The 14,572-nt window shown below is 38.4% G+C and overlaps 1 protein-coding gene across 1 annotated transcript in view; it reads left to right on the top strand.

The window, feature by feature from the left end:
- ZSWIM5 (zinc finger SWIM-type containing 5) overlaps positions 1–14,572 on the top strand; it is a 262,543-nt gene that overhangs the window by 42,476 nt on the left and 205,495 nt on the right. The window lies entirely within an intron of this gene.

Genomic DNA, 14,572 nt, shown 5'->3' with positions numbered 1-14,572 from the left:
CTTACGGTTTTTATCCTTCAGTTAATATGGTTTATCACATTGATTGATTTGCGTATTTTGAAAAATCCTTGCATTCCTGTAATAAACCCCACTTGATCATGGTGTATGATCCTTTTACTGTGCTGTTGGATTCTGTTTGCTAGTATTTTGTTGAGGATTTTGCATCTATGTTCATTAGTGATATTGACCTGTAGTTTTCTTTCTTTGTGACATCTTTGTCTGGTTTTTGTATCAGGGTGATGAAGGCCTCATAAAATGAGTTTGGGAGTATTCTTCCCTCTGCTATAATTTGGAAGAGTTTGAGAAGGAAAGGTATTAGCTCTCCTCTAAATGTTTGATAGAATTTGCCTGTGAAGCCATCTGGTCCTGGGCTTTTGTTTGTTGGAAGATTTTTAATCACAGTCTCAATTTCAGTGCTTGTGATTGGTCTGTTTATATTTCCTATTTCTAACTGGTTCAGTCTTGGAAGGTTGTGCATTTCTAAGAATTTGTCCATTTCTTTTAGGTTGACCATTTTGTTGGCATATAGTTGCTTGTAATAATCTCTCATGATCTTTTGTATTTATGCTGTGTCAGTTGTTACTTCTTTTTCATTTCTAATTCTATTGATTTGAGTCTTCTCCCTTTTTTCTTCTTGATGAGTCTGGCTAATGGTTTATCAATTTTGTTTATCTTCTCAAAGAACCAGCTTTTAGTTTTATTGATCTTTGCTATCATTTCCTTTATTTCTTTTTCATTTATTTCTGATCTGACCTTTATGATTTCTTTCCTTCTGCTAACTTTGGGGTTTTTTTGTTCTTCTTTCTCTAATTGCTTTAGTTGTAAGTTTAGGTTGTTTAGTTGAGATGTTTCTTGTTTTTTGAGGTAGGATTGTATTGCTATAGACTTCCCTCTAAGAACTGCTTTTGCTGCATCCCATAGGTTTTGGGTCGTTGTGTTGTCATTGTCATTTGTTTCTAGGTATTTTTTGATTTCCTCTTTGATTTGTTCAGTGATCTCTTGATTATTAAGTAGTGTATTGTTTAGCCTCCATATGTTTGGATTTTGTCCAGATTTTTTCCTATAATTGATATCTAGTCTCATAGCATTGTGATCAGAAAGATATTTGACATGATTTCAACTTGCTTGAATTTACCAAGGTTTGCTTTGTGACCCAAGATATGATCTATCCTGGAGAACGTTCCATGAGCACTTGAGAAGAAAGTGTATTCCCCTGTTTTTGGATGGAATGTCGTATAAATATCAATTAAGTCCATCTTGTTTAATGTATCATTTAAAGCTTGTGTCTCCTTATTTATTTTCATTTCGGATGATGTGTATATTGGTGAAAGTGGGGTGTTAAAGTCCTCTACTATGATTGTGTTACTGTTGATTTCCCCTTTCATGGCTGTTAGCATTTGCCTTATGTATTGAGGTACTCCTATGTTGGGTGCATAAATATTTATAATTTTTATATCTTCTTCTTGGATTGATCCCTTGATCATTATGTAGTGTCCTTCTTTGTCTCTTGTAATAGTCTTTAGTTTAAAGTCTATTTTGCCTGATGTGAGAATTGCTACTCCAGCTTTCTTTTGATTTCCGTTTGTATGGAATATCTTTTTCCATTCCCTCACTTTCAGTCTGTATGTTTCCCTAGGTCTGAAGTGGGTCTCTTGTAGACAGCATATATACGGGTCTTGTTTTTGTATCCCTTCAGCCAGTCTATGTCTTCTGGTTGGAGCATTTAATCCATTTACATAAGGTAATTATCAATATGTATGTTCCTATTACCATTTTCTTAATTGTTTTGGGTTTGTTATTGTAGGTCTTTTCCTTCTCTTGTGTTTCCTGCATGGAGAAGTTCCTCTAGCATTTGTTGCAAAGCTGATTTGGTGGTGCTGAATTCTCTTAGCTTTTGCTTGTCTGTAAAGGTTTTAATTTCTCCATCAAATCTGAAAGAGATCCTTGCTGGGTAGAGTCATCTTGGTTGTAGGTTTTTCCCTTTCATCACTTTAAATATATCCTGCCACTCCCTTCTGGCTTGCAGAGTTGTTGCTAAAAGATCAGCTGTTAATGGCAGGTGGATTCTTAACCACTGCGCCACCAGGGAATTGCCTACACACTGTTAAATGTGTCTTTTTTTAAAAAAAAAAAATGAATGTAGAGTGGATGTGAAATATATATGATCTGTGAAGAAAATGATTGCTGTATTATGAGATAAATGTAATTACTTTTCAATAATCATGTGACATAATGTAAGTGCAGTACTGTGCTATAAATATTGGCAATTCTCCAGTCATTTTTAACTTAATAAGAAATTATTTCAGGGACATTGAGTATATAACATGTCTTTTAAAAATTAAAACTGTCTTCTGGGGTTCCCTGGTGGCGCAGTGGTTGAGAGTCTGCCTGCCGATGCAGGGGACGCGGGTTCGTGCCCCGGTCCAGGAAGATCCCACATGCCGCGGAGCAGCTAGGCCTGTGAGCCATGGCCACTGAGCCTGCGCGTCCGGAGCCTGTGCTCCGCAACGGGAGAGGCCACAACAGTGAGAGGCCCACATACCGCAAAAAATAAATAAATAAATAAATAAAAAATAAAATAAAATAAAAATTAAAACTGTCTTCTAATTTATGTAGTTACCTATTCTTAGGACTTAAATATTTACTTCCTAAATGTGATTTGGTATGTTTTTGAGTGAGGTGGGAGGGATTATGATTAATCCCTTTACTCTTGAGGATTCAAAAAGAATTATTTCTTAAAATAACTTTGTTTTTTAAAAAGTTACATACTAATTAATTACAAGAACATATAAAAGTACAGCAAAAAAAGGTAAAAGTCAGCTGAACATCCTTCCAGATAACTTTTCCAACAACAGAGCAAAATAAACAAATGAGACCTAATCAAACTTACAAGCTTTTGCACAGTAAAGGAAACCATAAACAAAATGAAAAGACAACCTATGGGATGGGAAAAAGTATTTGCAAATGATGTGACTGACAAGGGCTTAACTTCCAAAATATGCAAATAGCTCATACAGCTCAATAACAGAAAAGCAAACAACCCAATCAAAAATGGGCAGAAGACCTAAATGGATATTTCTCCAAAGAAGACATAGAGATGATCAATGACCACATGAAAAGATGCTCAAGAACGCTAATTATTAGAGAAATACAAATCAAAACTATAATGAGGTACCACCTCACACTGGTCAGAATGGCCATTATTACAAAGTCTACAAATAACAAATGCTGCAGAGGGCATGGAATAAAGGGTACCCTCTTATACTACTGTTAGGAATGTAAATTGGTACAGACATTCTGGAAAACAGTATGGAGGTTCCTCAAAAAACTAAAAATACAGTTACCATATGATCCAGCAATCCCAATCCTGTGCATATATCTAGAGAAAACTCTAATTCAAAAAGATACAAGTACCCCAAGTGTTCATAGCAGCACTATTTACAATAGCCAAGACATGGAAGCAACCTACATGTCCATCGACAGATGAATGGATAAAGAAGATGTGACATACACACACACACACACACACACACACACACACACACACACACACACAATGGAATACTACTCAGCCATAAAAAGAATGAAATAGTGCCATTTGCAACTACTTGGGTGGACCTAGAGATGATCATACTAAGTGAAATAAGTCAGAAAGAGAAGGACAGATACCATGTGATTTCACTTTTATGTGGAAACTAAGATAGGACACAAATGAACTTATCTATGAAACAGAAACAGACTCACAGAAATAGAGAACAGGCTTGTGGTTGCCAAGGGGGAAAGCAGGAGGAAGGGATAAATTAGGAGTATGGGATTAAAGATGCAAACTACTATATGTAGGGACTTCCCTGGTGGTCCAGTGGTTAAGACTCTGTGCTCCCAATGGAGGGGGCCCAGGTTCGATCCCTTTTCAGGGAACTAGGTCTCACATGAGCAACTAAAGATCCTGTGTACTGCAACGAAGATCCTGCACGCCACGAGGAAATCCTGCACACGGTAACGAAGATCCCGCGTGCCGCAGTAAGACCTGGCACGGCCCAATAAATATTAAAAAAACAAAAACAGCGCTTCCCTGGTGGCGCAGTGGTTGAGAGTCCACCTGCCGATGCAGGGGATGCGGGTTCGTGGCCCGGTCTGGGATGATCCCACATGCCGCGGAGCGGCTGGGCCCGTGAGCCATGGCCGCTGAGCTTGCGCGTCCGGAGGCTGTGCTCCGCAACGGGCGAGGCCACAGCAGTGAGAGGCCCACGTACCGCAAAAAAAAAAACAAAACAAAAAAACAGAAAAACTACTATATGTAAAATAGATAACAAGGTCCTGCTGTATGGCACAGGGAACTATATTTAATATCCTGTAATATTCCATAATGGAAAAGAATATGAAAAAGAATACATATATGTGTATAACTCAATCACTTCACTATACACTAGAAAGTAACACATTATAAATCAACTCTACTTCAATATAAGAAAAAAACAATTGGATTAAAAAAAAATCCTATCAACACTGAAAAAAAGAAATTCCAAATGTGTCACTAGCTCCTTGGTCTTGATTAAGTTACTTACTTTATTTAGGTAACAACATCCTTGTCTGTAATATAGGGTCATAATACCTACCTCTTAGAATTGTTGTAAGGATATTTAATGAGAGGTTACTATATGCCCACCTCTGTGCTACATGCATTATCTCATTTCGAGGAGTAGAAGCATTCATTTCCTGGGGAAGCAAATGTGGGAAGGACATTCCAAGCAGAAGGAACTAAATGTACAGCTTACAAGGTAAAAGAATGTGTGAAACAATGTGATGTTTTTGAGAAGTGATGACTATAGCACATGTGTAAAGGGAAAGCATAAGAGAGATGATGGGAATTGAAAGGAAATTTAACTTGAACCCAGATCATCAAGGGTCTGTCTTTCTAAGGAGTTTAGAATATATCCTGTAAAGCAGATAGCACAAATTCAGTTGTTTATGGGGAGCCAGGCAGGTAAGGTACTTGAATGAATTGAAGTGGATAAGGATTGTGGTAAACTGGAAATCACAAATCACATATGCCCTGTCTTATCTAGGTGTCCTGTCCTCTGCTCCAGCACAGTTTTCTATGTGGAAATTTGGGCCTAGTGTTGCTGAATTTTCTGATTTTTTGAAGAGAAGTTACATATCCATATTTTTAATATGAAATCATATTTTCAAAGCACCTGTGTGTGTGTGGAAAAAAACCCTTCATCTTTTTTTTTTTTTTTTTTGGCCGTACGCGGGCCTCTCACTGTTGTGGCCTCTCCCATTGCGGAGCACAGGCTCTGGACGCGCAGGCTCAGCGGCGATGGCTCACAGGCCCAGCTGCTCTGCGGCATGTGGGATCCTCCCGGACCGGGGCATGAACCCGCATCCCCTGCATCGGCAGGCAGACTCTCAACCACTGCACCACCAGGGAAGCCCCCTTCATCTTTATTTTTTACTCAATCTGTAGGCTATCAGTTTATGGCCTCTGCTGTAGATAGATGGGAAGCCATACAAGCTTTTTAATAACAAGGGTGGTGACATGGCCAGATTTGATCTTGAGATAGATCATTCTCGCCTCAGTGTGGAGAATGGATTGGTGAGAATAAAGAATGGACGTGGAAGGCTACTGTAATAGATAGAAAAAGTGAGAGAAGTGGCTAGTTTAAGGCAGTGGCATAGGGCTGGAAGTGGGAGTTGGAGATGAATTGAAGAGCTCACTTCAGTGCCGTGCTTCCCAATATTTTCATTTCCACAGACCATTGTGGATTTACTGTTTGGAAAGATTTATGTCTTGCAAGTAAGACATAATAAACAACAATAACATAGTAAACAACAATAACAAATAACTAATATTATTGATCACTTACTATGTGCTAAAAGTATTCTGTGCTAAGGGCTTTATACACTTACTTAAGCCTCATAGCAGTGATATAAGATAGATAATATTACCATCTCCATTTTACAAATGAAAGGAATGAGATTTAGAAGAGTTAACTTGCTTGACTAGTAAACCAAGGGGGCAGAATTTAGATCCAGAACCTGAAATTTTTTATAGAATAAATAAATATAGGAACAATAAAGCAAGTTCTGTACTGTATAATAACAATTATAGTAATTACTAGAACTGAATTAGCTTATTTATAGGAAGTTATTAGCACAACTTTTACATAAACATTATTATGTTGAAGTTTTTCTGTAAAAATGTTTTTTGGGTTAAACCTATTTTTATGTGAATTTCTGTAAGAGATGAGATACAACTAACTCTGGTGTAGATGAGATTTAGTACAATTGTATTTGCAATAGCATGTTATTTAAATTTTCCACATGCTATAACAGATGACTTAGCACAACACAATTTGAATTTTTCACCTTATTCTTTTCAATTTTACCTCCAGATGAATTTCATTTGATTTAGCTACTTTTAGGTTCAGCCTTATTTTGAATATGTTACTGAACTAGAATAAAAGAAAGATATATTACTCTCTTCCCAGGATCCCTAATTCTTTATGGTTTCCACTATTGCCATGATTTTTACCATTGTGAGAATTCAAATTTTTATAGAGTTTTACGGTGTAAGAATTGCAGTTCAGCTATTTAAGGCAGCAATTGCCATATTATCATAGAACTAAAATCAGAAAAGAATGGAACTAACATTTATTGAAAACGTTTTATATGCCAGATATGTCTAAATCCATTGTCTAAATCATCACAACAACCCTATAAAGGTAAGTGGTGTCTCTGTTTTACAGATGGAAAAAAATGCCCCCAAAGTTAAATACCTTGCTCAAATTCCCACAGCTAGTTATAGGTAAAGCCAGGATTTAAATCCAAATCTATCTGATTTCAAATAGAGAAGTTCTGTAGAATTACTTAAAAACTATAAGCAACTCAGTCCATAAATACTTGTCACCTGGGATAATATTTGCCAAACATATGTTGACTAAAGATTGGCATCGAGATATATAAAGAACTCTTGCAATTCAGTAATAAGACAAGCAACCCAATATAATATGGGCAAAAGATGTAAACAAACACATCACAAAGATTATGCTATACAAATGGTTAATAAGCACAATAAAAAGCACTCAACATTATTAGTCATCAGGGAAGTGTAAATTAAAACCACAATGAGATAGTATTACTACATTCCCACCAGAATGGCTAAAATTAAAAAGCCAAATATGGATAAGGATGTGGAGTAATCAGAAGTCTTACACATTATTTTTGGGAATATAAAATGGTATAACCACTTTGGACAATGGTCTACAGATACACCTACCCTATGATCAGAAATTCCACTCAAGTATTTACTCAAAATAAATGAAAGTACATTTCAAAAATGTCAACAAAGGGACTTCCCTGATGGTCCAGTGGGTAAGACGCCGCACTACCAATGCAGGGAGCCTGAGTTTGATCCATGGTCGGGGAACTAGATCCCTCATGCATGCTGCAACTAAGAGTCCACATGCCCCAACTAAGAGTCTGTGTGCTGCAACTAAGAGTCTGCATGCTGCAACTAAAGATCCCACATGCAGCGATGAAGATCCTGCATGCCGCAACTAAGACCCGATGCAGCCAAAAAAAAAAAAAAAAAGATGTCAACAAAAACCATGTACAAGAATGTTCATGGCAGCTTTAGTTGTAGTAGCCCCAAACTGGAAACAGCCTTGTTGTGCATGAACAGAAGGATGACTAAATAAACTGTTATATTCATACAATGGACTACTACTCAGCAATAAAAAGGAGCAAACTGGGGGTGGGATGAACTGGGAGATTGGGATTGACATGTATACACTACTGTGTATAAAATAGATAACTAATGAGAATCTACTATATAGCACAAGGAACTCTGCTTAGTGCTCTGTGGTGACCTAAATGGGACGGGAATCCAAAAAAGAGGGGATATATGTGTACGTATGGCTGATTCACTTTGCTGTACAGAAACTGACACAGCACTGTAAAGCAACTATACTCCAATAAAAAAAAAATAAAGTCAGCTTTGTTTGACGGTAATTTTTTTAAAAAAGAGCAAACTACTGATATGTGCAACAACATGAGTACATCTCAAAAATATTATGCTATGTGAAAAAGCCTCACTCAAAAGAGAGCATGTTGTTTGATTTTATTTATTTATTTATTAATTATTTATTTATTTTTTAACATCTTTATTGGAGTATAATTGCTTTATAATGGTGTGTTAGTTTCTGCTTTATAACAAAGTGAATCAGTTATACATACACATATATCCTCATATCTCTCCCCTCCTGTGCCTCCCTCCCTCCCACCCTCCCTATCCCACCCCTCTAGGTGGTCACAAAGCACCGAGCTGATCTCCCTGTGCTATGCGGCTGCTTCCCACTAGCTATCTGTTTTATGTTTGGTAGTGTATATATGTCCATGCCACTCTCTCACTTTTTCACAGCTTACCCTTCCCCCTCCCCATATCTTAAAGTCCATTCTCTAGTATGTCTGTGTCTTTATTCCCATCTTACCCCTAGGTTCTTCATGACCTTTTTTTTTTCTTAGATTCCATATACATGTGTTAGCATACGGTATTTGTTTTTCTCTTTCTGACTTACTTCATTCTGTATGACAGACTCTAGGTCCATCTACCTCACTACAAATAACTCAATTTTGTTTCTTTTTATGGCTGAGTAATATTCCATTGTATATATGTGCCACGCCTTCTTTATCCATGTTGTTTGATTTTATTATAGGAAGTTCTAAAATAGGCAAAACTAATCAATCATTAAAAAAAATATCAGAACACTGGTTGCCTCTGGAGGGGATTGAGTGGTAAGGGGCATGAGAAAACTTCCTGGGGTAATGGTAAGGTTTTATATCTTTGATTGCTTTTTAAAATTTCATTGTTCGGTGCAAGTGCATATAAGTACAATGGATTTTTGTGTATTGATCTCGTAACCTTGCTGAACTTGTTTATTTTTCACTAATAGTTTCTGTGTAGGTTCCTCAGGATTTTCTATATATAAGATCATTCCATCTGTAAATAGAGATAGTAGTTTTACTTCTTCCCTCCCAGCTTGAATGCCTTTTATTTCTTTTCTTTGCCTAGTCACCCTTTCTCAGTCACCTTTGCAGTCTGTTTCTATTCTATCCAACCTCGGTATAATTAACTGCCTTCTGGGTGTGTCCACTTACGTATCTCTTTAGATCGTCAACCTCACTATGTCCAAGACTGAACTCATTGTTTCTGTCAAAGTCTTCTTCCTCTAGAGTCCCCTGTCTTGGTAGTGACATCACATCCAACTAATTGTTTAGCCAGAAAACTGAGAATCATCCTTGATTCCTCCATTTTCCTTACCCATCATATCTAATTCACCACTAAGTCCTGATGGTCCTGCTTCCTAAATCTCTTGAATCAGTCTAAAACGTATCCTTTCTGCTACCACTACCCTTGGCCAAACTACCATCATGTCTGGCCAGGACTGTTGCACTTGCTTAACTGGTTCCTCCAGAAGCTACTCTTGACTTTCACTTACCTATTCTTCACATTTTTGTCAGCATGATCTTTCTGAAAAGACAAATGTGATCATGTCACTGCCCTACTTAAAACATTCTTAAGCCTTCCTGTTCAAGTCCAGCATGGACTGAGTCCCTGCCTGCTTGCTTCCCATTACTCTTTGAATTAAGATCAAAATACGGTCTGTGAGGCCTTGCAAGTATGGCCTCTGCCTACTTTCCCAGACATTCATTGTTACACTGGCTTTCTTTTGCTTCCTTGAACCAGATACCTATTGAACTTTAAGTACCAAAGGGCAGGGATCATATACCAGTGTATACTCAGGGCCTGACACATGGTTAGGTACCAGTAAATGTTAGTTGAGTAATTACAGATTATGTGCCAAGGCGGAGATGGATATGTTCATTATCTTAATTGTGATGATGGTTTCATGTATGTAGGTCAAAACTTTTGTCAAACTTAATATGTCAAACGTAACCTATTGTACACTTTAAATAGGTACAGTTTATTGCATGTTAATTTTTTCTCAATAAAGCTGCTAAATAAACACCTATGTTCCTTTTTAGGGTCTTGGCACATTCTTTTTTCTTTTTTATAGATTTATTTTATTTATTTATTTGTTTGTTTGTTTGGCTGTGCTGGGTCTTCGTTGCTGTGCGTGGGCTTTCTCTAGTTGCGGCGAGCAGGGGCTACTCTTTGTTGCGGTGCACGGGCTTCTCATTGTGGTGGTTTCTTTTGTTGCGGAGCACGGGCTCTAGGCGCGCGGGCTTCAGTAGTTGTGGCACGTGGGCTCAGTAGTTGTGGCTCGCAGGCTCTAGAGCGCAGGCACAGTAGTTGTGGCACACAGGCTTAGTTGCTCCGCAGCATGTGGGATCTTCCCGTACCAGGGCTCGAACCCGTGTCCCCTGCATTGGCAGGCGGATTCTTATCCACCGCGCCACCAGGGAAGCCCCAGCACATTCTTTTTATTTGTAATCTTCTTTTGCTCTTCTTTGCTCACCTAATTCCTACCTATTTTTTAGTCTTTGCTTAAATATATTTCTTCAGGATCTAGCTTGGAATCCCCCTTCATATCCCCCTAGATTAATTCTGCCTAATACATATCCTATCCTTCAGAGCATTTCTCATAATTATGCATAATTATGTAGTATTTGTTTAATGTCATCTTTTCACCTAAACTGTAATCTTCATGAGGATTGGGACCATGCCTTTCTTGTTCATTAATGTATATCCTAGGGATGTATTATAGGCACTGAAATATTTGTTGACTGAATTAACAATTATGTATCCATTTATTTATTCTGCATATATCCATTGAGCCCTACCAGGAACCAGGTACTATTCTAGGTTCTGGAGTTACAGCAGTGAACAAAACAGACCAAAAAAAATCTCTGCACTCATGGAATTTACATTTAAGAGTCAGGACACAGGGCTTCCCTGGTGGCGCAGTGGTTGAGAGTCCGCCTGCTGATGCAGGGGACACGGGTTCGTGCCCCAGTCCGGGAAGATCCCACATGCCACGGAGTGGCTAGGCCCGTGAGCCATGGCCGCTGAGCCTGCGCATCTGGAGCCTGTGCTCTGCAACGGGAGAGGCCACAACAGTGATAGGCCTGCATACCGCCAGAAAAAAAAAGAGTCAGGACACAGACAGTTAAATAGTCAGGTGGTGGTAAACACTGTGGAGAAAAATAGAGCAGGGAAGGGGAATAAGTGGTGCTGAGGCATGTGGAGAATTGTCTCATTGCTCTTAGAGACCTATAGGGATTAGAATCTGGTCATTGAGGGATGACCTAGGAGCTCTGGACTCCTTGGAGTGGTGGGGCATAAAGGGCATTATGAGATTAGTCTTGAAGGTCTCAAGGCAATTAGTGGAAGTTGTGAGTGTTGAACAATGGGAGGATCAGGAATCTTGCTAGGATCACACAGAATCCTTGGTTCCTTCTGTTCATCCTGCGAACAGTGATGTGGAAGCTTAGGTGTTGTATCTAGAGCACACAGAGTACTGAATGCTTCCCTTGATTGTTGGTGATAGATTTGTAAAGTACCAACCACCAGCAAGATTCTTTGGGAAAAACAAAAACAATCTACCTGACTTTAATCTCTCCCTGCTCTCAAGGAACTCACAATCTAGTTGACAAGACGTATATGTAGAAAAATAATTATGATATAAAATAGAATATAGTAAGAGTAATAGCAGAAATACAAATGTACTACAGGATTGAAGAAGGCGAGAATAATTGCAAAGGTGTAGGGGCAGAAAGGAAGCTGGAAGGTAAAACAAGGTAGTGGAAGGACAAGATTTCAACCAGCAGAAATGATAGGAAGTTGCATCTTAAGCAAATGAACGTCTCTATTTGGATGCCTTTATTCTACCCCAAACTCAGCATGTGTGTGTGTTAAGCCAGTTATTCCCCACAAACTCTGATCTTTCTCCTAATTTCCCTGTTTGTGATCATTCTCCCTAATATTCAGACTATAAATGTTATAACCACCTTTGTTTCTCTCTTCCTCTAAAATAATAACCACCACAATGACTACCGTTTATTGGTTAATCGCAGTGAGCCAGACTCTGCTAAATCTTTCACATACAACTGGTGTGATCTGCTTCATAAAACTCAAAGTGAAAATGCAGTCTGTGTCTTATTCTCTAACAAATTAAAGCCAACCCAAGTCCCTATATGCTATATTTAGCAGAATATCACCCTTTCCCACATAATATCTGAAATACAGGCATTTCCCTTTCCACTGTATTGTCTGAAAGCTTCAAAGGGTTTGTTCATTCTAATCAGAAGGTGTATCTGATTCCCACTTCTAAGCAGGGAGGAATCTTGGTGACTCTCAGTCTGGTATTATTGTTGTCCTTTCTTGCTAGGTGGTACAGGTGTCAAATAGTCATTTCCATCATCTGGTGCTGCTGGTCCCCAAACAGCAAAATTTCACTGGCAAAAGCTTTTGGCCAAAGCTGGTAAGCTCCTTTCAAATGATGATGATTCCATGGAAAATTTACTGTCTCAGTGCTCCAGTTGACTTACGGTATCCCTCTTTATATACTTTTAGTTCCCAATCCTTTCAGGCATACAACACAATCCATTCTTTTATGAGACTCTGTTGTCGCAGAGAAGTGCCTAGCTGAGTTTGAGTACCCTCTCAATGCAGAGCCCACAATCAATGTCTTTTTATGAGAATCCCCCATGAATTAAGCAATTTTTCCCCTACCATCCAAATGCAAAAGGCCTCTTACGTATTTCCTCCCAGAAATTCTTGGTTTGTTTAAGCCAATTAATTCTCCCTGGTAACCAGGGATGGAGTGTGTTATCTTTCATTGAGTCTCAAGGTATTTTACTAAACTCTAATCACTAAACAAATCTTCCAGCTTTCTTTATATTTATATAAAAAGTTAAACTACTTAAGTGACCCTTTTTAGGATAAAGGTCAGTTTCTCTCTATTAAAAAAATTATTACCTACGATTCTTAAACGTTGAGGTGCATAAGCTCTCTTGGGTTATTACCCACAGTTGCATATTACTGGGCACCCAATTCCAGAGATTCTGATTGATTAAATCTAATGCCTGGTTATTCTGAAGCAGATGGTCTGCAGACCACCCTTGGGAAATACTGGACGCTGTCTCACACACTCTTGTACTTGATGCCACTATAATACAGAATTACTTGTCCCTGACCTCCCTCCTTCACCTCTTCCTCATGCCCTGCACATGTACATGTTCATATATCTGTTTGGATACCATCCTTTCACATCTTTCCCTCCCTGTGTATGTATTTTTGGGGGAAGAGAGGGCGTAGTATCCTCATCATTCTGCCAGACCTCTCTTCATTCTTTACAACTATCCAGATGTCACCTTCTCTGTGACTCCCACATATAGAAAAGAAAAAAAAAAAACCTCCTTTCTTATGTGTTTATTTACATTACATTGTAAGTTCCTTGAGGGCAGGGACACTACAGGGTAGGAAACAAATGACATCAGGCTCTTAACTATTCTGAGAAATAAGATAGAGCCCAGAGTAAGTAATGTTGTATTTGAAACCTGAAGTTTGAATAAGAGTTAACCAGATTAAGAAGTATAAGGAAAGTATCTCAAGTAGAGAGAATAGTGTTTGCAAAGTCCTAGAGGTGAGAGAGTGACATGTTTGAGACTGAAAGAAATTTAGTAAAGTTGAAGAGTTTAGCTAGGGTTAGATCAAAGAGGGCCTTGTAAGAGTCTTAAGCCAATTAGAAAGCTAACTGCAGTTTGGAGAAAGAATTAGAATTAGGGTAAGAGTGGAGGCAGGGAGGTGGGTTTTGTAAAACTATAAGCTGTTAGAAAATAATATTTATCTGGGCTCATGGAACCCATGAAAAAAGTGGTTGGATTCTACACGTACATGGAAAGTAATGAACATGATTTGATGATTGATCTGATATTGGGAGGGTTGCTGGTAAGGCAGCAGTTGGAGACAAGGATGACTGCCAGGTTTCTGGCCTTATGGTGGTGCCATTACCAAGGTAAGGGGGCTGGAGAAGGGAGGGAAAGTATTTGGATAGTTGAGGGAAGTGCTGGGTGGGAAAGATGTTGAATTTAGTCTTTAACATGTTGAATTTGAAATATCTATGCGGCATCCAACTGTAGATAACAAGTGGCATTTTGAAGAAAGAGGATGAGGTTTGATGCTGAGAATGGGAGAAGAAGTTGAAGAAAACATAATAAGAATGCCTGACAATATTGTGAGCTCAAATAGAATTGGTGAACCTGAATTTTCAATAGCACCAGTCAATCTAAATGTGTGATTTTTTACTCATCAGTGTCTGTCAATCAGGTATGGAGAAGGCGAATAGTTCTAGGATTAAGGTTTTGCCAGGTAGCTGTCAAATAAAGGTAGTTGAGTAACAGGTTTTAGGATATTGACAAAAGAGCAATTAAAATAATGGACCAAGGAATCTAAGCTGGATGGTAATGATAATTTCATTTATCATTATTTATTAAGTGCTTACTGTGTACCAGGCACCTAGGAGAGGAGTGAAGAATAGGTAGAGAAAATTAAATTGATTTTTTTTTTTTTTTTTTTTTTTTTGCGGTACGCGGGCCTCTCACTGTT

Source organism: Pseudorca crassidens, chromosome 2 (genome assembly GCF_039906515.1).
Source record: "Pseudorca crassidens isolate mPseCra1 chromosome 2, mPseCra1.hap1, whole genome shotgun sequence".
In the NCBI taxonomy this organism is placed as follows: domain Eukaryota; kingdom Metazoa; phylum Chordata; class Mammalia; order Artiodactyla; family Delphinidae; genus Pseudorca; species Pseudorca crassidens.
Note: the sequence above shows the minus strand (reverse complement) of the source record. Positions and strands in the feature narration are given on the sequence as shown.